Raw genomic sequence first — 26939 nt, forward strand, 5'->3', positions numbered from 1 at the left:
TTTTAGTGATCAAACAGTAAAATAAAAAAGATGATTTTTGCATGGTACTACACCTTTTTTTGAAAAGTCCTAATCATAACCTACAACTTTGCCGTAGACACCAAACCGATAATCCCTTCTCAAGATATAAAATTTCAAACATTTACATATACATTACCAGCCCTCAAAATTGTATGGAGACTTGTATGAAAAAACTAATAATACAACTGAGATTAGGGAATGCATGGAAAAAGTTTCATCCAAATAAAAAAAAAAACAAAGAAATGTCGATTTGCAAAAACGTAGAGAACACCTCAATTTAAAATCTTCCAATGTTATGTAACTAACATGACAAGAATGACAGATTACTATGTCAAAACTCATTTCACAAAAAAAAAATGCTTAAGATAATGTTAAACAATTTTGAAATCTAGAGTTTTTTTGAAAAGGTCCTATAAACTATTGTCTTTCATATGTTTATAAGACCTATACAAAAAAAAACTCTAGACATTTTCTGGGGATTATACTCAAGGTCAGCAATCCTAAATAAGTTGAATTTGAGTGGTTGATCATCTGTGGAGTTTTTTTTTGAAAGGGTCCATTAAACCAAATTTTCAGTTTTTGCTTTTTGGGTGTTTTTTGATACCCCTGACTCAAGGCGGTTTCAAAAACACCCAAAAAGCAAAAAGTGGAATTTTGGTTTATTGGACCTTTTCAAAAAAAGAAAAACTCTAGATCTTAGGATTTTTTTTGAAAATCGGGAGAAACAACCGGTCGATACGGTTTCAAAATGGTCGACTTTTTTATAGAAATCCGCTTTGCAAAAAAAAAAAAAAAACAAGACTTCCTATAGTGTTCGTAATGTCCTACAAATAAATTTCCTAGCAATACCTATTTTTTTCCAAATATTAGACTTTAAAGGGTTAAGCATAGAACAAATTTGGCTAAAATCAATTATTTTTCAGCCTGCAAATATTCTTACTGAAAAGGCCAAAGGTTAGATGATCCTGTATAAAAGAACATTTATTGACAAAACACGACAAATTACAAAATGATTCGCAATAACCAGAATCAACTTTCCAAATAAATGCCTTCTTTTTCCACGGAAAAAAACATGAATTCTAGAGTTTTTTTTTCAAAAGGTCCTGTCTGCATAGGAAATTCACTGAATATAGGACCTTTTAGTGGCAGTGCGTGGCCGAATGGTTACGCTGTCCGCTTTGTAAGCGGATGATTCTGGGTTCGATTCCCATCTGCTGCAACCTTCCATCGGATGAGGAAGTAAAATGTCGGTCCCGGCCTTGGTTGTTAGGCCGTTAAGTCATTCCAGGTGAAGGAGTCGTCTCCATAAGTACAAACAACACACCAAACCAAGCCTACTCCGGTGGAATCGCTGGCGGCGGTTGGAATCGCAATCCGAAGGTCGTCAGTTCAAACACTGGGGTGGAAGGTTCCTTGGAGTAAAAAGTGGTTTGGGTGCTCTCCCCATTCAAGCCTTCGGACTCCTAGGTTCGAGCAGAAACTTGCAATAGAGACCACAAAAGACCCGGGGGTCGTTAATGTGGATGGTTTGATTTGATTTTGAGGACCTTTTAAAAATTACATTAGAATTATAGCTGTGTCAGTTGTATGAGTTTATAATAAAAAATGCAAATAAACATTTTGCTTCAATTAAATTATTTTACAACACGTTTTGTTTTAGAAAAGACAATAACTTTCATCGATATTGTTAAATATTGTGTAAGGCCGATGTCAGCATCCGAACAACAATACAAAGCGGTAGTTACCACTGACCTAAAGTGGCGTCTGGCTCCTAAGATCATTCACCTTTCCAAAAACCTTCGAAATCCAAGCAAAACTTACTTGAAGATGCCGTGGAGAGTTTCCTTATCCTCTTAAAAAGTGGAGAAGATGAAGGGTCTTGTTTTTCGAATTTCCAAATCAGCAGAGGGAATGTTGATAGTTGATATCTGTTGATTTATTCAAATTGCTTCGAAGTACTAGGCTTCCATTCTACCAGCCATACCAAGATGTTTTTTTAATGAAGCCCGGTATCGAAAATCAAGAATTTTGATACTCATATTACTCAAACTCGTATAGTTAAAATTGTTGGAAAAGTTGGATTGCTTGACTATGTAAAAAACTGACAACATAAGAATTTGATTATAAAATTATAAAATGTTCAACGGAATACACGACTAGATAATAATTGTAAGCCTCGACAAATTCCATGTAACTTTTATCACGTTCCAATTCCAGTCAAGGGAATTCCAATAATCGCCCCAAGAATCGATTGTCGAGTGATCCGGACTCGAAAGTTCAAACGACGAATAAAATGACACAATTTTATTGCCTCATCCCTTGCAAGTATCAACAACAACGGTGCAACCATCAACACGACATGCATCCAAGTAGCCCGGGGTCACACACACTTCCCATTGCATACATATATTGCATCGGCAGGTGACACACAAGTGACAACATCAAAGTAGGCTATCAAACGCGTTGCGTTTTGTTGACACTATTCGATGATGGTCCGTGCACATGGCCTGCTTCGACGCGATAGGTCACTTCGATCGACCATCTATCATTGTCCAAACTTTATCGCGGCCACACAAACACACACACACACAGTGCCAAACTTTTGTTATCAATACGCTGATATTTGGCACTCACTGATAGGGTAGAACAGTTTGGATCGATCACAAAATCACTCACTTCGATTTGGACACGACAACGATGAACCGGTTCTTGGGCGTTGAAGACACGGACTGGTGGCAAAACCCGCACGCGCGCTTATCACTAGTGAGCTAGTGGAACTAGTATAAAAGTTTGGAATCATTGCCTGGTTCTATTTATAATGTTCTTCCCTGTGCCGTCACTCGGAGTGAGTGAACCAGACTTATCTTGAGGGAGCTTCGAGGAGCGCGGGAAAGAGAAGGAATGTCATAAAGATAAGCGATTTTTTTTCTTCTACCAAGGCTCAGTATGTGTGTGAAATGATAGGGTTATGGCTCTGCAACAACACTCTGGAGTATTGTTAGTAATACTGAGTTGTTCGGTAAGTGCCTGCATTGCGTCTCGGAGCCGCACAAATACACAGTCAATGTCGCACAAACAATCTGCGCGGCTGCGATAGTGTGGTGTTATCGAGTTGTAACAACACGAGTCACCATGGCGTCCCTTATCAATCGTCATTCCTCTTCTTTTTTTTTCGTTGCCAAATTCCTTCACACCAAGAGTCTGCCTCGAGAGCGAAAAAGAGATGCGATAATTTATCTCCGATGAGGATGAGAGAGAGAGAGAGATGACGAAGTCGAGTCATCTTCATCAGCATTACCCAAGAACCTGCAGATTTATGCGTGCGTGAGGGATGTGCGAGGACACTTCTTACGTATAGCTTAATATATGGACTCTGTTGCTGTTGTATAGATAGTAGGTGCTGTACCTAGACCCCGACAACAGCTGGTTCGATTAGAAACCCCGTTACTTGTAGTACAGATAAGATTCCAACTGGTCAATCGAATGCCGTCTTGACGGTGCTATGGTCGTAATATGGTTATCTAAGATAACGATAGCGATTTGCAATAAAATGTGTCAGGGGTTCAAATTGATAATGATACATTGAACTTAATTGTGAGAAATTCGAGGCATGGAATCAACTTTCTGTTGAGAAATTTTATGTTGAAATCGTTTCAAATTTAAAATTGAAAAAAGGGTAGGGAACAAATACGTTAAATCTTGTTTGTATTGGCCTGTTTAATCTATAATATACACAGAAAAAAATATGTGAATTTACTCGACACGGAAAAAAATAATTTCATGTAAACTCAGTTGATGTAAACTTGAGATTCGAGGTAAACGGTTACACATAAAATCATGTTTTTACGTATAATTTGCATTTAAATTTGAATGTTTAATGACGTGCAACAGTGTTACATCATAAGTTATGTAACATTCGGAAATATTTTTTTGTGTGTAGAACAATAATTGCTATTGAATTATTCTCTACAAAAAACTGGAAATGTTTTTTTTTTGTTTTTTATTAACTATTTGGGAGACTTCGCAAGTCTCCATACAATTTTCAAAAATCTGGATCTCGGAAAGGAATTTTCTGATCGATTGAGTTTCTTCAGCATTTTTTTTCGCACAGACAGTATTTGGTAATGACAATTGTTCATGCTCAATGCAAAAGGTTTTTTTGCAAATTAGTTACTGCCTTGACGGAGAATTGGTGACAAACACAAATACGCATTTATCTCGGAATTCACAGTAAAAAATAATGTGAATTTGGAAAGTTGAATATTAAAATGTGACATTATACCAGAAAAGTGGTAACATTACACATTATCAGAAGTAAATTTACTCATTTTTTTTCTGACATATAGAATGATTTTTTTAACTGTGTATTTGATTTGGCATAACAGCCGAATTTTCAGATATGATGTGAAAAAATAAAAACATTTGTGAAATATTCTGATTTCTTATAAATAAAATATTTTGAAAATTTCAATTTCTTTTTAAATATTGGAATGGGCTTTGAGTATTATGTTTTATTTTAATGTTTTAAATTAAAAAAAAATCTGTCAAATATTTGTCCGTACTTCTCTATGGTTCAATTTAGAGTTTTTTTATTAGGTCCTATAAACATATAAAGACAATAGTTTATTGGTCCTTTAAAAAAAAAAACTCTGGAAATCTAATCTAATCAGACCCTAGCGCAGCCAATCTTTCGAAGTGATCCTGGAGAGTGCCTTAGGTTAGATGACGCCTAGCGCTCTTCTTGTCATTTATTAACACTTGTAGTGCGCCATTGCATTGAAAATGCATTGAAACATCACAAAAAAAAAAAACTCTGGAAATGAATATTAAGAAAATACTTATTTCGGGAAATTGAGTTTTGTAAAAAAAATGTTAATGCAAAAGAACATACGACTTTGTTAAAAGGTTCATACGTAAAAAAGTGAAAACTTTGGCCACTCTGGAACCGATTCCGGAAAATCTGCAGATTGTATGGGAAAAGCTGCGTAAAATCAAATTTTGATTACAGGAGGCTGAATTAGCAAACAAACGTCAGAAACCAAAAAAGGGCAGGACGAAGTTTGCCGGGAAGAGCTTGTTTAAATATAATATTTTTAATAGTTTTTGTGCGTTTTTGTATCCTCTCAAAAATTATCAAGTAATTGGGTTTTCTTGAATCAATTTCATGAGCCCTCCAAAATATTGTTTTTTTATGCTCAAAAATGAGTTGAACTAAATTTAAGAAAAGAAAATTCATGCGATTTTTCACATTCATTCAAAATGGGCAGTTTCGAAGAATAGAAAAAAAGAAGAGTTTTCTTGAGTTTTTGGGTTGAGCATAAGATGTTTCAATTTTTGTCAGTTTTTACAATTGTTACACAGCAAAAATCCAATGGTAAAATTGCATGCAAAAGCATCCACCATTGTGAGAAAAAGCGATGTGATGATATATTTGGGGTGTGCGAAACCTGTTTTTTCTTGCGTACATACTTTTTGTGTACACGTTTTCTCATGCAATATTACATGCGTTTGCTCACAAAGGTGATCTGCATGCTTTAACATGCGTTTTTACAAGGAAATTTTATGCTGTGTACTTTCAGTTTATTTTAAACACTAACAATTCTTTGAAAATTACATAAAGTTTGAACTGTTTAACCCTTTTGAAATGTTAGTCTTGGTTTAAAAAATTTGAAAATATTTTTTTCGAAAAGATCGAAAAATTTCACGAATGTTTCATATTTTAACATTGGAAATCGGACCATTAGTTGCTGAGATATCGACATTAGAAAATGATGTGTTATTTGGTTGGGACTTAGAAAACATCAATTTTCCTGGTTTTAAACCTTTGCATGGCAATATCTCAGCAACTAAGGGTCGTATCAACAAAGTTCAATAATGCAAAATATAGAGAATTTTCTCAGCTTTTCAAAAATATTTTTTTAAAGGTGGGCAAACATGTGCACTAATTTAAAAAAAATGAAAAAATTGCGACTATTTTCAAAAAAGTCACCTAAAAATGGATTTAACTTGAAAACGGTGCACTTTATTAAAATTTCACTAAAGTACTTTTCGATTGCAAATTTGATTTTACATCGAAAAATGAAGTTGAAAAATTTTTGCGACCAATTTTTCGATTTTTTAAAAAAATCAGTATTGATTCAAAAAATCATAACTCGCTCAAAGATTTTTTGCACAATCTGGAAATTTCTGAAAAGTTGGCATTTGATGTCCTCTAAAACATATCGAAAAATAAAAAAAAAATATGTTTTTTTTGCAAATCAAGTTTTAGTGACAAAAAGTTAAATAAAAAATCACCAAAAATGTTTTTACCTTGTATCTTTTTTTTTCAGTGTTGTCCATATCCATACCTACAATTATGCCGAACACACCAAATCGACCAAAAAATTCCTTCAAAAGATACAGATTTTTGAATTTTCATACATCATTTTTGTATGGCCAGCTGCCAAATTTGCATGTAAAATTATATGGACAAACTAATGATGCAAAATGGCTTCTTTGGGCATACCGAAGGCACCAAAAAAGTTTCAGTTGGATTAAAAATACAAAAAAAATCGAATGACCGAAATCTGAGAGAACTGCTCATATGCGTTTATCCTCACGGCTTTTCATTGGTCTGATGGCCGAGTGGGCTAAGGCGCCAGTCCTTACTGTTGGTGCTGGGTTTGAATCCCGTCGGTCGAAACTTTTTTTTTGTGTTTGCAAAAAATTTACATGCAGTCTGTAATATTAGGTGTTTATTTTGAACAAGGTGATGTGCATGCTTTTGCATGCGATTTTTTGCTGTGTAGAGATTGCTTCCTTTCCCTGCTAGGTGGATTCGTCTGCATTTCCAAGCATCCACGCGCACATACTGTGCAATTGCATAAACAAGTAATTCGAATACTCCGACGAGTCAACGGGAGACAAACGTCTTCGATTTTCCGGTCGATCGCAGCTCCGTCGCCTAGCGCCCGATTTAATTACATTCAGTATCGTTTATTAATGCAAAACTAAATCGCATTTTTAAGTAGTTGTTTTGTTGGTTGATGATCATCCGACTGACGGTGATGATTGTGATGATTGCTGCATTTCAAGAGGGTGTAGTACTGCAGTAAAGATATCGCTTTGGCTGAGCTATGGCACTGCAGTTGTAATAACGTCAATTGAGTAGGTATCTCTCTCTCTCTGGTGGGTTGAGTTGGTAAGCAAATAATAATAAAAATTTGGACGGATTGCCCGCACTCTAACTGGGCTAATGAAGAACGTGCACTTCATTATCTTTACAACTATGCGGACGGAAATAAACCAACAAAAAAAAAAAAAAACTGACATCGCCGAAATAATTGTGGTGATAAGGTAGACTTAATCTCGGCCACACGCACGCGCATTTCGCAACAATATCCGCAGCGTCCGTCAAACTGGATAAATCCCGGATCAGGCGCCCAGTAAATCAGTTTGATAAAGTCGAAAACTCAATTAGGTAATATTTCAACTGGATTAGCGTAGTAGCCTTTGAGATAAGACGCTCAAAGGAAAACCGGTCATGGCCGGCTGTGATGCGATGACCGGGAGCAGCTTTTGAGAAGGTCGTATTGGATAATCTGGTTCGAAATCGTCTTCTCAAACCAGTTCAAACTATTACGCTGTGTTTGACGCCAAGCTGACGGTCGAGGTCCGCTAGACATCAAAACATCGTTTCGGCTCGGTGGTCGAAGGAACGTCACACTTCCGGCTCCGGAGCTGCTCCAAGGCGAACAAAAACGGCAAACAATTACAAATGCCAGCAACGGCGAAGGCGAGGGCGGATGGATAAGAAGAGCAAACATTCCGTATTTGATGCAATGACGCGACCTGCGCCGTGAGATAAGTGCGTTTGTTTACCGTCACGTGGCGTTGGACGGAAATGTCACCTCGCAAGTCCAAACTTACCCCATCTGAAGGTTCGCCACACTTGGCATGAGGAGTTCAATGGTCTTACGCGAGAGAAAGAGAGATGAGACGAGATGGTTACCCCAGGTGACAGGCTGCTGCGATCCGTTACAAGTTCCCGGTTGCCAGTATCGTCTAGACAACCGACAAGACGCCTACTGTGTGACGTGACGGCATCGGTTACCGAGTACACACAAGTTTTGCTCTCTACCAAGGAAAAAGTTTTCCACCACCCACCCCATCATCGTCGCCTACTGTGACGGCGAGAAAAACAGCCCGGAGAGAAGAAAAAAATCTATCAATTAGTGACGCTAATTCGGACGCCGCCGCCGCCGCACTTTTATTTTGGATGTTTTTTCGCGCGCCAAAAACTTTTGCACCCCCAAGAGGGTGGCAGCAAAGGTGCGAAAACAGCCACCACCTGGGCGTCGCGAGAGAAGAACAAAAAAAAACTCCGAAATTTGGTGGATGGACGTTTGTTTTGTCATTCTTACTTACAGAATGACAGCCACGGACAGACAGGATGGAGCAGTTTGAACGGTCGTGTTCTTTTTTTTTTGTGTGACAGTGACGATGGCCAGTGACCAGTCAGTAGCGGTGACGGTGGCGTGCGGTAATTCAATTAGACAGCATCATTGGCGCTTGACGAAGGGAGCAAAAAAAAAGGGAACCATTTGCGGAAATAGGGTGTAGGTCACAAAATAAAAAAGTGTTAAGGGAAAACAAACAAACCATCAAGGCCGGTTGGGTACATTGTCCAAAGTTGATTAAAATTGTGCAGAGTGCCCTTTGAGCCCGGAGCGATTTCCAATCCTTCACTCCAGTAAACGAAAATCAGCATAGAGTTATTCTCTAGAACTTTGCATTTTTTTCCATAACAATCTCCATACAATTATGCCAATTTTTTGTTCACTAAAAGTTGACTTCTTAAGTAAGTAACGGTCTAATAAACAAAATTTTATTTGTTTTGTTTTTTTAGTGTTTTTGAATACAAAACACACAAAGCTTATAAAAAATGTTTTTGAACCTTTAAAACAACTCGGAAACTTCCTAGTACGGGAAATATGAGGTTGAAAAAAAAAAATGATCTATGGAAAATATAACCAAATTTCAAAAATAATTTTCAAGGTGCAAGATAAGATTCGCAATCGAAATGACTTTACACATTTTTTTTTTTGAAAATAAGGTTACCGTTTTCATGTTAAAGGCATTTTTGGGTAATTTTGAAACATTAAACTATTGTTGAATTATCTTCTCCTTTTATAATTTTTTCCATGTTTAAAAATCAGCCATTTCAAAAAGTTTATTTTGATTTTTAAATTTGGAAATAACTTTTATAAGAAAAGAGCAAAAATTTCACGAAAATAATTTCCGTGATACCGCAAGTTGATTGTCACAGCCTGAGATTTTAAGAGAATTTATTTAATTTTTGTACAAAAAAGAAAAAAAATGTGAATAAGGCCATTGCAAATATTTTTTGAAGTTTATGTCCCTCGGCTCTGACCAAAGTCGAAAAATTAAAATTACATGCCCAGGTTTCAACATTTGGATGAAAAAAAGTGTTTTAAATGCATTGAAAATATCGAGGTATTGACGGATTTTTTATTTCGCAAAAAAAAAAAACTATTCGAGGGACTGTACTTTGGTATTTCATGAAAATTTAAAATGTTTTCAAAGGAGTTCAAACATGCTGAATATGATTATCAACGCGGGAAATGTATTTTAACTGGTTTTCAGTTGATTAAACTTTAATTTTCATTAAAATTTTGAAGTTTTTCGAAAAAATGATTTTGCCCCTGAATATTCTAGCCAATTTGGAGGGGGACTTACATTTCAATAGGGCTCGAAACTTATTATTTGCCTTTTTAAATGAAGTTGGTTATACTTTAAAACGGTGCACTTCATCAAATGTTCACAAAAGTTCTTTTGAATTGCAAGTTTAATTTTATATCCAAAAACGTCTTTGAAAAAAATCTAGGATAGTTCTGAAAATTAAAAAAAAAGTAAATTTTGTTAAAAAATTTTGTCCCTCGCTCTTTAAAATGTCCCTAAAAAATCAGAGGGAAAACAAAAATCACTCAAATAGACTTTTTTATTGAATTTTTTTTTAAACGGTTGTAAACTATTTACAATACATTCATTATGTAATGTAATATGTATTCGATTTTACCATTTTTAAATCAATATGTCGATTTAAGGCAACAATGTTATTTTGTCCTCTGATTTTTAGGTGAAGCTATGTACAATCAATTAATTAAAATTCTTAAAAATAAATAATTCCGGGATCAGCGAACTGATGTTATAAAGCATTTCGTGATAGTTTTCGCCTACATTTTTAAAATATCAATTATGAAATTTGGAATTTAGTTTGTTATGCCCTTCTCCTCTCTCAAGGTACAGGTTTTCGTACGTTTTTATAGCGGTTTTTTCTTCGGAAGCATCCAAGTGTTGTGGAGACTTAATTTGAGAAACTAATTATGCAAAATTACTTATTTGGACATAAAGAATCGATAGAAAAAGTTTCATCAAAATAAAAAAGGCAATGAAAAGTCGACTTGCGAAAACAAAAATAATTGCTTTAAATGCTCTTGTTAATTCTTTCCCATTCCTCAATTGTCCGATAGCCGAGCGGGCTATCTTCTATCGAATCTTCTCAATCCACAAAAGTCATTTGCTGTTATGAAAAATTTGCTCTGACGTTTAGCGTTGTTACAACAAAAATCTTGTTTTAATAAAAAAAAAAAGTTTTATTGGTACTAAATGCGTTAATTTGTTGCATGTTATGCGCTCCAGGAAAAAAATCAGGGAAAATTGAATTATTTTAAAAATATTTAGAAATCTCAGTGCCACAATCGCAAATTCCCATTATTTAGAAAACTACAAATGAAACAACTTACGCGTAAGTTTTGCATCAAACTTTGCGGCCACCATCAGAATGGGCAAAACACGACCGATGACGAAGGTAACCAAGAAGTCGAAGATGGAGAAGAAGTAGTCGCCGGTCCAAACAGAGTCATCGCCTTCGGCTTAGACACAACTCGAACTGACAGCTTCACACGTAAGAGCACAAACACCACCATCAGATGACGCGAGTTTCGCGACCCTGAAAAGGTGCAAACAAATTCGTGCACTTCCAAATCGAGAGCAGCAGTTGTAGAAACCGCCACCACTTCGTTCGCTGACTGTGCTGAACTGAACTAACGCACCCCGCACACGGAGAGACCCGGCTTAGCCGTCTGAAAACGCGCTAAGCTTGAGTTACTTTTAGCATGCTGTCATACCGTCACCGTCACCATCACCACCGCTGCAACGCAAAACTATTTACCTCCCCGCAGGCGAAACATATTGCTCCGTTCTCCAACAATCCAACTACCTAACCCAAGTAGGCAGCTTTCAAAATAAAAGAGAGAAAAAAGTGACACCGACGACGACGACGACTAACACCTAACTAAGCATCCACTGACTGCACCGAGTGACCACCACTTTACCTGTTTTGCCAACGACTACTATGACCAGTTTTGATTTGACTCACTAATTTTGCCCGATGCTGACGGAGATACCCCGACACTCATGACACACTGCGATCTGCGATCTATAACGTCACACACCCTGGACTGGTCTGTGCACTGTGCGTCACACTTTTTGTAATCAAACTTCATCAATCTGATCTGGAAGCACTGCCATAATCAATTTATTAAACCGGCAACCCTTCCCAAAGCAGCGTGGAGGTGTGGTGGGTGACACATCCAGCTGAATGAAAACGGTCGTCAAATTGCCAACAAGTTGGCACGGCGGCTACTTTACTACTACTAAATAGCAAAGCGTTTAATTACAATTCAAAGAATTCTTCGATACTACCTGTTCGCCGTACCCTCCTTCTCTCTCTCTCTCTCTCTCTCTCTCTCTTTCTGCCGGTGCGATACCAAACAAACCGGTTTGTGTGTGAGTGTGGAGTGGCGGGGCTACTCAGCCGTCGTTTGCTGCTGCATAGAATGCAACCGGACAGTGTAATGTTGCAACACAATAGGGTGGTGCAAATTTGGTTTAACTGAAAAGTTTATTAAAGCTTGAAGCAAGATTATGAATGGCTTCAAATTTTAATTAAGGCGGTGGTAAATATTTTTAGAAATTATCTAGTTCGTTTGAACCTATTTTAAAGGGGGGAAACCACTTTAAAATAGGTTCAAAAACAAACAAAACATTAAAATTTTTATGGAAAAAAATTAATCTCAAAAAAGAATATGAACTCAAAATTATAAAAATGATAGAAATACTCAAAATTTTAAAATACTCAAAAAAACCCTAAATACTCGTAATACTCAGAACATAGAATATATTTAAAAAAATATTCACAATATTCAAAATATTCAAAATATTAAAAATATTAAAAATATTCAAAATATTCAAAATATTCAAAATATTCAAAATATTCAAAATATTCAAAATATTCAAAATATTCAAAACATTCAAAATATTCAAAATATTCAAAATATTCAAAATATTCAAAATATTCAAAATATTCAAAATATTCAAAATATTCAAAATATTCAAAATATTCAAAATATTCAAAATATTCAAAATATTTAAAATATTCAAAATATTCAAAATATTCAAAATATTCAAAATATTCAAAATATTCAAAATATTCAAAATATTCAAAATATTCAAAATATTCAAAATATTCAAAATATTCAAAATATTCAAAATATTCAAAATATTCAAAATATTCAAAAACTTCAGAATATTAAAAATATTCAAAATAATCGAATATTAAAAATAGCCACATTTCATGTTTTCTTTCTATATTTTAAACAAATTAAAAGTTCGTAATATTGCGCAATTCTCACTAACTTGGACTTCGCACTAAATAATTGCTATCGATCGCACTATTCCGGCTTGTCATGCCGCCTTGAGAAATTTTAATTTTCTCAAAAAATGATCATAGCGAGCCGATGTTGCTCACCTGTCAATTGCAATTTTAAAGTGCGAATGTCCAGTTTGGTGGAAACTGCGTCTGGAAATGTAAATAAACAACTGCTGGTTGCCTGGTTTTTGGAAATTTTGTTGTCAAAAGTGCGAGAGAAAAGTGCGGGCCAAATCCAAGTTACAGTGCAAGGATCAATAATGAACTTTTATTAAAATTCTAATTGTTCAAAAAATGTTGAAAAATCTAAAAAATTCTGATTTTCCAACATAACTCTGTAAATTCTTAAAAACTTTAAATTCTGATTTTTTTTTAAATTTATAAAAATTCTTAAAAATAATAAATTTTAAAATATTTTTTTTTATTTTTTTTTTAAAGCAATCAATTAATCAATGATTTTAAATTCTATTCTATTTGCATTAACATTATGAAGCTTTATTTAAATACTTTTTTTGCTCCCTGTTTTTTATTCCGATGTTGTTATTTTATTTATTTCCGGCAGCTTTAACCTTTCGGTCATTCGCTGCCCTTTATTCCGATGGTTTTTCTAAATATTACATTAACAGATTCTGAGATATTCTCCGTTCTTTGAATTTGGTAAAGGCCAAATTTGATGTTATTTGAAAGGAGATTTATTTTTAATTTTATAAAGATGAGAAAATCTTCGGAAATAGGAATTTATCATTTTATTAGAAAAAAAAGTTTAATATTCATTTACAGAAAAATTCCAGCTCAAATCGCGATTTTTTTGGGACTTTTGTACCCGACCCTCTCCGATTTCAATGAAACTTTGTAGACATGTTATCCTAGGTCTATATAAACCATTGTTGTGTGAATGAAGCCAATTGTACTAGAAAATAACATTTGAGAAGGGCGTAAGTTATTTTAGTATTTTTTTTTTATTTTGTAATTTAAAAATTACTGTATCTCGAAGCCGTTGCATCGTATCAAAAAGTGATCAAAGACAAACTTGTATGAAATTGGACGGGCTTTCTGAAGAAAAAAAATACACGCCTTTTCTATGAGATTTTTCAATTATTAAGTTCAAAAGTTAAATTTAAAGGTGATGTCACGATTTTTAACGGAATAAGTCTCATATGTTTGGTTTCACCAAATTTTGTCGATAATAGAGCAAAAATTAAAAAAAAAACTTCGAATATTTTAAAGTGAGTATAAGCGGAACCACCCTAACGTTACATTGCGGTTTTCTAAAATGAAAAGAAACACTTAATGTTCAAAAGTGACACTAAACCCTTGGCTAATCGGTGCTGTTCGAATTCTTCAAACGCTGTATGCCAACTAAAACCTCCCCTACTCCCTCTCTCAAAGTACAAGGAATGTCCACGTTGTGCTGGTCATGGTCTCGATCGGCTATCGGCATCCATCTCTAGTACGAACCCCTGCCGCGTGTGTCGCTCGTCGTCGTCTTCGTGATGCAGTCACTCTGATTAGCAGATTGAGACACACGAAAAACATCACGTACGTGAGCACAATCTGATTTGTGGAGTTCTTTGAAGCATGGTCTACTTGGATTAGCAGATAAGAAGGTTTCTTTTTTCAGGGTAGAGTGTTTGAAGCTTTATCGGTGGTAGCCTACTTTGACCAGCTGTGATTTTTTTTAGGATGGAAGCAAAACTCAGCAACTATTTCTCCAGGGTGAATCCCCAAAGCCACTAGAAGTGAGTACACCAGGGTAATAATAACCTTCTGAAAACGTAAAATTTTACTGTCGTCAGACCGGCAGACCCCGAACAATCCGGAATTGAAGAGCGGCCAGCACAATACAACAATGTGTGCTCACTCAGGGTTTGCAGCGAAAAGCACAATACAATTTCATTCCCGACCGGGCAAGAATTTAATTCTAGATTCTACTCACGCTTCTTTGGCCACTCTACTCTACTCGACGACTCGGAGTGCGGCCATTGTTTGACACTTTTATTGTGTGTATGCAATAATAGTTGCACTCTGCAATCAACTTTGGTCGTGGTAGGAGGAAAAAACGAGGGCTAGTGCTCCTAAAATGACTCAAAAGCCACAAATATAGTAACCGCTAAAAAGCGCTTCCAAAAGTAGGTACCTCTACCCTATGGTTTGTGTAGGTGGCCCACCCCGGAAGGGCCATAGGTGGTGGAAATGGCATCATCATCATCACCGGACAGAACTTGCCCCCCGCGCGTCCTCTCTTCCCCTGAGCTAAATGGCTGACGCTGCTGGCTCTGGCTCGATTGTATTTTTTGCATCCACCCACGTGCAACCTCCTCGCCAGCCGATCATCACAGCCTACTGCCTTCTGGATGACGGTGCTTTCTTCTGCTTCTTCTGAGGCAAACATAATACAAACTTTATGGCGTTTGATACTATAAGCCACACTTCACAAGCTACAATTTACTTTCTGACAGTTTTCGCCACGTGGTTCGGTGAACTTTGAAGAGGTTGGTAAATCGAACAAGGCACACAATTTGAGCAATTAGGTATACGGCGAGGAGTTTGAAGGCATTTATTTTTTTTTAATCTTAACTTACTTTAAACAAACCAGTCCTTCATATTTTGAATGAGCCAATTACCTGAAAAAGAAGAAATAATATTATAGATTTTTTTATGTTATTTGAAGCTATCGACATTTTCAATCAAAGTTAAATTTGGTAAGTATTGCAAATTTTGAGATATTTGATATGATTATCCGAAGTGAGTTTTTTTGCGAGGACTTTTCCAATTCAGATTCTGTGGACAAAATTTTGTCCAACTGTGTATGATGACTCAACTCCGTGTCCCCTACAGAAAGTCTACCTTGCAGTATTACTAATTAAAAACTTGTTAGACATCAATTTTCACCACCCAGCAAAGTGTCCATCTTTCTTTTATCATCTGGATGTTAATTTTTCGCTGAAAGCGAACCGGTTTCAGCGCGGAACATTACTCAAAACCCACCCAGAAAGATCGCTTCAATGTCACTTTTATAATCGTTCAACAAAAACAGTCCAAAATTGCTCCACTCTACACACGAGAAGAGGCGCTGTTCCGATGGCCAACGGTGCTGATTACCACCAGCACCAGAGCCAGAGCCAGAGCCTTCGCGGGAAGGACCTTCCTTTTCAAGTTTTTGTTTTTTGCTTGGACAATGAGAAAAAGGTCTTGTTTACCTTCAACTCGGCGCTGTTTTTCATTTATATTACTGTTTGTTTTTGCTTTGTGAGCGCGTTAAACAAAAAAAGGGACAGAGGTCATACGCACTTTGGTCCTTTTTAGAAATGTCAGCGGAAACAAGCAACAGCCGAAAATTACTTGTTTGAAGTTGGAGATTGATGTTTCTTTGAAAAATCGTCAAATTAATACTTAGTATTTTAAGTTGAATTGGAATATTTGGAATTTTGGTACAATTTCGATTCACGATTCAAGTTAGAACGTGAAGTGAATTCGAACCAAGCGGAAAGGATTCTTTCGAAACAATTTGGGAATGATATTTTCCAACTAAAACGACGAATTTTCATCAGTTTGAGTGTATCATTTAAAATTCCATTAGCAGGCAGCCCCCAGTTGGGTACTGAGTAAGGATGGTGGTGGTGGCGGCAGCGGAAATAGATAATGAATTTGTTGAACTTCACGGATCACAAACTTTGAATGAGGTAGTCATTTGTTCAAACGCCATTACAAGAAGTAGCTCAGCGGAGTGCTGATTTGAGCGTTAATTTTGATGGCTTTGAATGATTGGTGGGAAGCAAACCTTGACGAGTTTCGTGTTTTTTTTCTGGCTCAATGACAAAATATTGAGTGGTTCTACTCGTAGCGTTGACTTAAGTTCAATATCAGTCACACTTTTTAAATATTTTCAGCGTTATTCAGGTGATTGTCATTTGCAAAACACTTGGTTATTTCAAGTTGGTTAAGGCAAAAAAACATTTAACAAATTCTCTATGAAATGCATAATGTTTGTTTTCATTTATTTTTTCTTCTGCAAAATTTATTTTTAATTTTTCACTCCAGTAATTTTCACAATTCAGAAAACACCCTTTAAATGGAATGTTTAGTCAAGTGTGCATGCGTTTAGTCAATCCACCGTTAAACTCAAATCAATATTGAAAAGTTTTACTTTTCAATACAAGTGTTGGAAAGTTACAAGTATTACTTTTCGATTTTGTTATTTTTAGTAGAGAAAAGTAGGCCGTTTCATCGTTCGAGAATGACAGGAAATTTAAGTAATTTTACGACGAAATTTCAAAAAAAGTATTTTCGGCCATTTTTTGGATCCAAGCTTGGATTATGGCATTGTTAAATAATTTATTGTTGTTTTTCTACCTTTAAATCTAGGCAGATTTTACCAGTTTTTGATTATTTATCTCTTTCTTTTAGTTAATTCAGCCAAATTCTTGGTTATAATTAGGGTTTTTGAATTTTCTCAATTTTACGGACTGTGTGAAATTCGTGAAATTTAAAGATTTCCTTGAAATCCCGTGAAATTGATCAATTTTCTCAAATCATCATAATAAATATTTCAACGACAACGACTTTTTAAGTAAATTTTATTAGTTTTTGATTGAAAAGCGTGATATGAACCATTTGAAGAATTGTGAGCAAATTAAACATAAACATGAAATTGATACAACATTTACTGAGAAGTGCATGCTACGAATAATTAAACGATGTTGACAAAAATCAGCCAAAGAAGAAAAAAAAAATTTAAATTTATTTTTAATTAATTTTGTCTTTTGCCACTAAAACTTGTTGAAATTGATTGAATAAGTATATTATGAAATGTTTTTTTTAATTGCACAAATATTTTAAAAACTTTACAATAAACTTCAAAATTTCAATGAAAATTCAAGGGCAACCAGCTGAAATCAAATTAAAATACATTCTCCTGCGTTTAAAATCATTTTTAGCATGTTTGGGTTTATTAAAAATTCTTAAGATTTTTTGAAAATTTTCGATGCAAAATCTTTTGTTTCGATACAATTTTTGTTTTTGTCAGATCTTAGATTTTTTGAAAACTAATGATTGCAAAACAACTGTACTAGTGTAAAATGCATTTTAAAACACTTTTTTCATTTAAATGTGAAGATTATGGCTTGTTATTTAAATTTTTATATTTTTATATTTTTGCGGCAAGGGCCGAGGGACAAAAACTTTTTTAAATATTTGCATCGACCTAATAACAATTTGACTATTATTTAATTTGAATTTTAAAATAATTTAATTCCAAATTCTATTGAAAGATTCAAGCTTGGCTCATTCAAAATTAAATAAATAGTTTTTATTATCTTCAAAGTCGCATTTTAAGAACATTTCTGATTTTTTCTGAGTCCTGTTTAATTTTCACGATTTTTGATTATTTAGGTGGATGGTTCCCTTGGAAGTTAAAAAAAAGTTTTATTTTGGTTTCTGTTCTGATTTTGAATAATATTTTGATGATTTCGTTACAGATAACATAATTATTTTTCTTGAGACTTCAATCCAGCTTTTTTTTTCAAATTAAATTAAGTTTTTTTAGTTTATTGAAAAAAATAAATATAGTAAAGTAAAAGTTTCTGTAAGTTTAACATCAATTTTTCAAAGTTATTTCATTATTTTTCACGTTCCGCAAAATTTCCGAGAAATTTGATGTTTTGAAATTTAGGTCCCCGTGAAATATGCAATTTTTGAGCGGGAAAAATCATTAAGCCTAGTTATAATTAACCATTTGATTGTTAGATTTACCTCAGCCAGTCTGTCTGTATGGTAATGTCCAAAATGATCTGGGAATGTAAAATTACTAAAATTTGGGATAGCTAAACTGGAATCTAAACTCTGAGGTGATTCTAGATGTAATCAAAGATGTTATTTTATACCAAAATTTGCTTTTTACCATTCTTAAATGAATATAAACATCTGTTATTACTGTTGAATGCTACTATGAAATACAAAGATTCAAAAAATGCCGATTTCGAAAAGAATCGCACAATTGTGTCGTGGCCATCGTCTCCGTCGTCGCACGTAAATGACACTACGAAAATAGCACCTCTAATTAGCCATTGATGGCCCGAGTTTGCTGATAATTATGAAAATGCTAAGCCGGTCCCCCCGCAATCTACCACCCACTCAATCAGAACCCACCACGCCAGGTGAGTGTGCATAGGCAAATTGAGGGGTGACACGGGTGTGCCTTTTTGAATTTTTAATAAGTACAAGTGTGTGCTTCGTGTTGTGTTTGGGGGGACGATGACGATTGTAGATTGTGGGATCCCCGGCACCTGAGAGCGTACTCGATGTTAATCGAAATTGACGAGTGTTTTGTACGTGCATCATTATTGTTCTCGCGCGAGGAAGAGATGCAGTGGAAACCTTTATCGGTCAGCAAATTGCGCAAGATGTGGTGGCGCCGCGACCAGATCCAAGCGCTCGGTGTGATTATGGATGTTAAAAAAAATAAAAATGCTCATCAAACGAATGTCGCTGATAAATATTCCATTAACGAAGAGACTGGTTTCGATTGAACCTCGCTGGGGTAGTTAATTATTCACCGCCACCAAATGCAATATGCAGCTCGCATAAACCCATCAATATGCATGCATTTAACCCATATAAATTTTTATGCATTTCATTTTCTGCGTACATCGGTGGTAATTTATTTGCCACGAGTAATTTGTGCGATAAAACGATGCATTGCTGTGCGCGTGAAACTTGGTTCGAATACTGAATCGAACATTTTTGTGTGGTAGACTGAGTAAGAGTTGAGTGGGAAACTTAAATGAACCTATTTGAATGCACTACATGCCGGGGAAAGAGTGCAAAGAACTTTAGGTTGAATGGGTGGATATTGCGAGAATAGGCATCATACCTTTGCTGATGAGTTCAGGTAACTTTTCTAGTAACAGTTAAATTCCATTGATACGCATTTAAAAAAATTAATCTCTTCATGTTTTTATGTACAGTGCAGACTCGATTATCCGAACATTTGATAACCCAAAGGAACTTTTATTAAGTTTCGTATTGTTTTAAACCAACTATAATTTCTGAAATTATGTTAAATGGATGTGCAGAGGGTGACAAGAAACGTGTTTCGATTGGTATATTGCAGGGTGGTCATAACGTAACGTAATTTTCAGATGAATAATCACATTTCAAACCAACAAGAAATTCGTTTTTTTTTGTTTAAAAAGTGACTTTTTTGCCAGTAGAAGTGTTCAAGCTTGTCAAACCACGAAAAAAGTTGTAAAATTGCATATAAATTTTAAATTAAAATTATAAATTAACTTAGGTATGTTTGATTGTTTGACGTTGAAATAAAAAAACTCAAAACGTTTAGGCAGATTTTACTGCTTAACATTTCCCAAATAACTCATTCAAAATATGTTAAGAATAAAAAATAATGAAATCTTATTAATTTTCCTCGGAGATTTATCATCAATTGATTAAGTTGCTTATTGAAAATAACATAATCTAGACTTTTTTTATTCGGTCCTATGAACATATGAAACACAATAGTTTATAGGACCTTTAAAAAAACTCTAGAAATATTCATAGCGAAAAAAATATTTAATTTAAATTGTTTTTTTTCATTGTACTAAATGATTTAAATAAAAGATTGTTAAATATTATACAGTTCTTTATCAATTTATATAGAAAAACATTTAAAAAAGAATATGAATTCATTCGAAAGAAAAGCTTAATTAATTAATGTCGAATTTTAACTAATCGGCTCGGATCATGGTCAAGAGCGGACAAAAAAATCTTATTTTAAGCCAAATTTTGAATGTTTTTGAAGCAAAATGTATCACAAAATGTTTTATACACTATTATTCATTACAGTTATAATACTACCGAAAATTTGCAAAAAATCTATTAATTTATGGAAAAAATTCTAACATTTTATTTTTTGCGTGCAGTTTTTTTTAAAATAAAATTTGCAAAGGCCTAAAGTTTTAAAGTCAGTCAAGTTTTTTAGCGGATTTCTCGCGGTGGAATCAAATTTCTAACTTTTTCCTGGATTCCCAGAGAAATATTGATAGAAACTACTCACAATTTTTATTTGCAGATGTCTCAGAAACGGCAAATAAAGTTATAGTCCAAAATCGGTTATTCGTTATAGTTGCAAAAATTTCACTTCACATTATCTTTGGTCGTTGAGCTAAACTATATTCTTAAAATGATCCAGAGTGATCTAGGAATATCGAATACAAGATGGTGCCCAGAGAACATTCATTTGGTAAAGCAAAAAAACTCGAATATGAAGTCAAGATGAAGAAAATTAAAACTGAGACTCTTTTTTCACAATGAAATGAGTTTTCCAGAATATATTTCGGATAATTGAAGCTGGACTGTAATACCAATCAAGAGTTCAACAAGTTCATTCTTGACTCACTGATTCGTTTTCGTTTTCGTTTTCGTTTTACGGAGCAAGGTGGGGGACGCGGCCTCAAGTCAGTCCAAGTCCGGTTTCTTGTGGAAAAAAGGGTAGTGGCCGAACTAGTATTGCATACCAAATGAACACCACCGGAAGATATAGGGGATCGGGAGGGGGGAGGTGAAAGAAAATTAGTGTTGATGTGAGTAGTAAGAACTTGGATGATTTGAGAAGTTACGGTAATCTAAGTTTAACACTGAATAAAGAAAATCTGAAATTGTGATTCAAAGTAAGAAGGCCGGAATAAATTAAATTATTAGTTAATTAAATAAGAAAATGTAACTAATCGGAGATCTATACAAAAGAAACCTATGATGTATTCCAAATTTAAAGGAAATAAAAATACTAGAGAAAAAAGATGAAAACTAACTGCCAACCTGTCACGTCCGTCAATAGTCTTGTCGTACATTACAACTAGAAACAGATCTGCCAATGAAATGTTACACTTCGTTCAAATCAACTAATCATTTAAGTCCAATTATTCATCCACGGAAAACTATCTAACTTTAATCAACAACCTAAACTAAACTGTCTGAAATGTCAAATCCCCGAATGTTTTATTATAACGCCAAATAAGGTAAAGGATCTTGTTTTTAAACCAGTCTTGCCGCTTCCAAAAACCAATAAACATAAATGAACAGTTCATAAGTTGAACACTAGTAATTAAGACGACTATTTCATGCCATTCATTTCATTAGGGCATAGAGCTTTGCAAACAAGAGTGCATCTCTATTATATACCTTATGTAAACTGTCATTTGAGTGAAGGAGACACACTCCTGTTCACAAAACCCATGCGCCCTTTTGAAATGTTAGGCTCCATTTGATCGTCAAGGCTCCAGTAGACCCTCGATTCGCAACAATGGTCGATACAACCATAATCCGAAAACCGTTAGTTCAACAGATTAACGAATTTTGTCCGATATCATCGCACTATTGATTGACCGAGACTCTATGGAAATTTTGACATATCAAAATGCTACGTAATAATATTTTTTTAAAATAAATTTCAAAATCTATTCTATCCTACAATGCCTAGAAGAGGCCTCTGTTTCTGTTGTGAGTAAGCGCTGGTTTCAGAGTTCATTTTTCAATTTAAAAGGGGTGGAGACGACTAATTTGCTTCATGAACTCCTACTCGGCCTTGGGACCACCTCTTAAGACACTGATGGCTCCTAGCTAGGAATTAAACCTAGACACAGCGTCGAGGCCCGCTTCGCATGGCAAAAATGTTGGCTGGGGGGAAGTGATATTATCACGAAATTTTATTTTAAAGCCAACATTGCTAACGGCGTCGAGGTCCTTACTCATGCCCAAGGAAGTTCATTCTTGACTCACTGATTGCAAAAAAAAAAAAAAACAGTTTTGCACAAACTTGACCAACCTTACAAACCCTTGACCACAAAATCCCTTTTTTGTACCAATGGCAACTAAACATTTGAAGAAGAGAAAAAAAACTCATCTCCTATTCCATGAAAATTGAAAAACCTCAATCCCTGACCCAACTGACGCACACGAGAGGAGAAAATCCTTTCGGTTCTGTTTTTTTTTTGCTGCCTTTTAGCTACTGATGTTGGGCCTCTTTTCTCTCAAGTAGCTTCAAATATCGACAAACGGCTCCACTTCTGCTGGTGGCGGCATTAGTGAGTGAATTCTGAAAACCAACCAGAGAAGAGAAAAAAAAACCAGCAAGAATAGCGAATTTTCCACACATCACTTGATTGTCGAGAAAGAGAGGAAAGAGCAGCAGGGTTGGAGAAAAACGCAAGAACATCAACCGTGAGGAGAGCATCATCATCATCAGGAGCAGGCAGAAGCATTTCGAAGGCATGTTCTAAATTTAGAATCGACCGAGTTTTATAATACCACCGGCCTATACAAGCAGCAGTCACTTTTCCGAATCGCTCTCTTTCTCTCTTTCACTCTGTCTGTCTGTTTTTGACGATGACGAAAATGATGATGATGATGATGCTGCTGAGGGACTTCCCACGTGGGTGGAAATTGGTGGTGGTGGTGGTGGGACGGTTTTGCCAACCAGCCAAACGGTCGAAATATGTTTCGGAGAATAATGAAAACCAAGCGGACTGCTCAACTGGAATTCCCACGTTGGTTGGTTGGGTAAGGTTGGTTCTCTTGTGTTTTCTTTTTTTTTTGTAGAACTATAAGCGACACCGCCGACCGCTGAAGCAGCGGCGAATCTCGGCTAAAATAAGTGCTGCGGTGGCCGTCAGGGATGGGAAAACTTACTTTTGATAAAACATTTTTTTTTTCATTACATCCAGGATTAAAAACTTAAAACTTTTCAATGATTTTTTCAATCGTAAAATAAAAAAAACACATGTTAAGGCTTCTACAATCTCATGACATCACTGTCGGTGTCATCATCCAGTTTCTGGCTGTGGGGGAACCGTGGACAGTGGCCACAACCAGATCCGAAAGGTGGGTAGGCGTACAAAAGACCAGCTGAGTCTCTATGTGTATCTGACCCAACACAGCAGCAGAAGGAGGACGGACGACACATAAAACGTATTTTTATTTTATCGTTTTCTCGTTATTATTGCCAGCAGCTTTTCGCTGACGGACTCTGCTTTCCCCACGCTGCTGGTGGCCAAACTGGCTGCCGGCTGGTTTTGGCGAGTTTGAACCAAGAAGCAACGACTAGCGAAAGCTAGTCTTGACTGGCGGAATGGATGATGTGTGTGTTCTATAATCCCGCTAGCGGTTATTCATGTAAAGTAGCGTTGACTTAATTTTAAAGCCCAGTTTTAAAGGTTTTTTCTTAACAACAAATAGGTTAATATCAAATTTCCTTTCGGTTATTCTGTTCTTTTGAAGTTAATAAAGAATTCCTTTCAAACCAGTTTGTAGTACATTCCAGACTCAATGATCCGAAGGCCTTAGAAAAATGTCACTTCAAATAATCCAATCAAGAATTTTTGTTGTTTTTGTTTGATTTTTGATTGCCAAGCTTAAGTATAACTCCTGAACTACTCTTAAACTATTTAGAATGTGTAGATACAAGATGGCGGCCAAAATATTAGCAAAGAAATAAGAAAATGTATTTTCCACTATTCAAAAATAAGGTCACCGAACTCGAATTCAATGTTAAAAGTAAGAATATAAAAATAAGATTTTTTTTTGTTTATGATTCGTTACTCCAAAAACCAAACAAACCTTCGGATTATCGAAGCTTCGGATAAACTTCTACTTTATTGAACTGGTACCAATGAGTACATTGAAAACAAAGTTTTCATTTCTTTTTACTGATTTAAAAAGTGTGTCTTCGACCCTTTTTTAGAAGAAACGGTAAGTCGGCCAAAGCTTTTCATGAACATAAAACTCTAGAAAACCGACATAAAAACGTAATATTTGAAAACTGAAGCATTCATTTTTTTTAATAATACACACCGAAATGGTTTTAAAACTATTAGGCCGATGCAAATATTTAAAAAAGTTTTTGTCCCTCGGCCCTGGCCGAGGTCAAGGGGGGGGGGGGGGGCAAAAAAATAAAAAAAATATAAAAATTTAATTACCAAGCCATAGTCTTCACAATTAAATGAAAAAGGTGTTTTAAAATGCATTTTACACTAGTTCGGTTGTTTTGCAATCATTAGTTTTCAAAAAATCTAAGATCTGACAAAAACAAAAATTGTATCGAAAAAAAAGATTTTGCATCGAAAATTTTCTAAAAATCTTAAGAATTTTTAATAAACCCAAACATGCTAAAAATGATTTTAAACGCAGGAGAATGTATTTTAATTTGATTTCAGCTGGTTGCACTTGAATTTTCATTGAAATTTTGAGGTTTATTGTAAAAATATTTTTTTTGCCCCCTGATTTTTCGGGCCAATTTTGAAGGGGGGGGTGACAAAAACTTTTAAAAATATTTGTACCAGCCTTAAATCCTCTAGCGACTTTTTGCACATTTCCAGACATTTTTTTCTTCACAATATTCAAAAATGAATGTAATAGCACGTTATTAAAAACTTTAATAAAATAGCTCAGAAAACTGTTTGACCTTTCTTTATTTTTAAATCTATGTACAAAAATTTAAAATTGCGATGAAGAAATTGCGTGAGGAAAATAATAAAAATATATATTAGAATATTTTTGTTTCTTATCAATTGTTTTAAAATACATTACATATTGAAATCAAATGTATTATAAAGAACATCCTGGAATTATTTTATATTATTTATTTTTTTATTTTATTTTTGGGAGGGTGGTCCAGCCGCACATCGTTGATGTTGAAACCTCTAAACTGGGCCCTCGTCCTGTCACGTCCGTCAGTAGTCTTGTCGTACATTACAACTAGAATCAGATCTGCCAATTAATTAGTACACTTCGACCAAATAAACACTGACGCTGTATGGATCTGACTCTAGAATAAATGCACAGTTGTGTGTTATTCATAAGTCCAAAATGTTCAATTATTCATATAAGTCCAATTATTCATTTGCTAACTACTTTGGAGTGAAAATCTAAATTTTAATCTAAAATCCTCTAAACTTAATGTTCAAAACTAAACGTTCCTTTAACTGTTGCAGTACTACTTCTATCAAAAAACCATAAAAATTTGTGAACTGATATACAAATAGGATAGAAATCGAGATTTGAAAAAGAAATGACCATTTACGTCAAAAGATCCATAGTTCCTCGATTCGCAACAATGGTCAATACAACCATAATCCGAAAACCGTTAGTTCAACAGATCAACGAATTTTGCCCGATATCATTACATTATTGATTGATCGAGACTCTATGGACAATTTGACATATAAGAATGCCTAGTATTCTAGATCAATCAAAGTTTATTGACAGCATTACTCTAACTTAACAATTGCAACTAAATTTATTATCAAATAGATTTGGAAAGCATACAGATTTACTTTAAATGCTAATGCTAAGAAACAAATTAATTGTACTATCCTGAAGTCCCACCTAAATCCCACATTGTGATAGTGAAAAAGTCACAGAAGCAGCGGTGTCTTGTGCAATTGTGATATTTTCACTATCGGAGAACTACCTAGTTCACGAAGACAGCTTATCGGTCAACGCTTAAGCCCTGGGGCTGCGACAAAGCGAGTTCTCGTAGCATGAAGTGGTGTCCATAGTGCTTATAAAAAAGAATCTATACCCAAATTTTAACTAATGCACTAGGATCAAATCATGCCCCTTGACTTTACAAGGCCCAGGGATAAAGAACATCCTGGAATTATTTAAATATAAATGTTACATAAATATGAACTTTTGCCTAAACGTTTTAAGGCCGTTGCAAATATTTTATCTCTGACCAAAGACGAAAGAGAGACAAACAAATAAAAATAAATTTAAAAATTGAAATTACAAGCCATGACTGCAACATTTGGATGAAAAAAGTGTTTTTAACTGTAAAATGATGTTTTCAAAATATCTTAGTATTGACTTAACATTATTTTTTTTCTCGAAAAAGAAAATCTTTTTTTGCGGTCCTGTACATTAAAATTTTACGCAAATTCAAAATATTTTTAAAAAATACTCACACATGCACACATGTTTTGTTCAACAAACATTTACGAAAGCAATCACAATTGGATGTGTTTCATTGTGTAAATATTTTGTTACATTAAATGACTTTCAGAACAATAAGAATAACTGAATCATAAATTCAGCTGACGAAAATTCTGCCTTATTTTACAAAAATTAACCAATATTTTTTTTACAATCCCGG

General features: G+C 34.9%; 1 protein-coding gene across 17 annotated transcripts in view; it reads right to left on the reverse strand.

The window, feature by feature from the left end:
- The window catches only part of LOC6037235 (plasma membrane calcium-transporting ATPase 1), a 97877-nt gene that overhangs the window by 28486 nt on the left and 42452 nt on the right, over positions 1 to 26939 (reverse strand). Inside the window, exon 1 of one of the 17 annotated variants that reach the window (XM_038252726.1) lies at positions 11462 to 11597. The exons of 11 other annotated variants lie outside the window; for them this stretch is intronic. The gene's annotated coding sequence lies outside the window, so the exon portion shown is untranslated. Of the gene's footprint in view, positions 1 to 2655; positions 2674 to 2697; positions 2819 to 10826; positions 11105 to 11254; positions 11353 to 11417; positions 11435 to 11461; positions 11598 to 26939 lie in introns of those variants that run through there. 5 more of the 17 variants (XM_038252729.1, XM_038252727.1, XM_038252725.1 and 2 more) reach the window with 5 other exon arrangements.

The sequence above is a fragment of the Culex quinquefasciatus genome, chromosome 2 (assembly GCF_015732765.1).
Source record: "Culex quinquefasciatus strain JHB chromosome 2, VPISU_Cqui_1.0_pri_paternal, whole genome shotgun sequence".
Taxonomy (NCBI): Eukaryota; Metazoa; Arthropoda; class Insecta; order Diptera; family Culicidae; genus Culex; species Culex quinquefasciatus.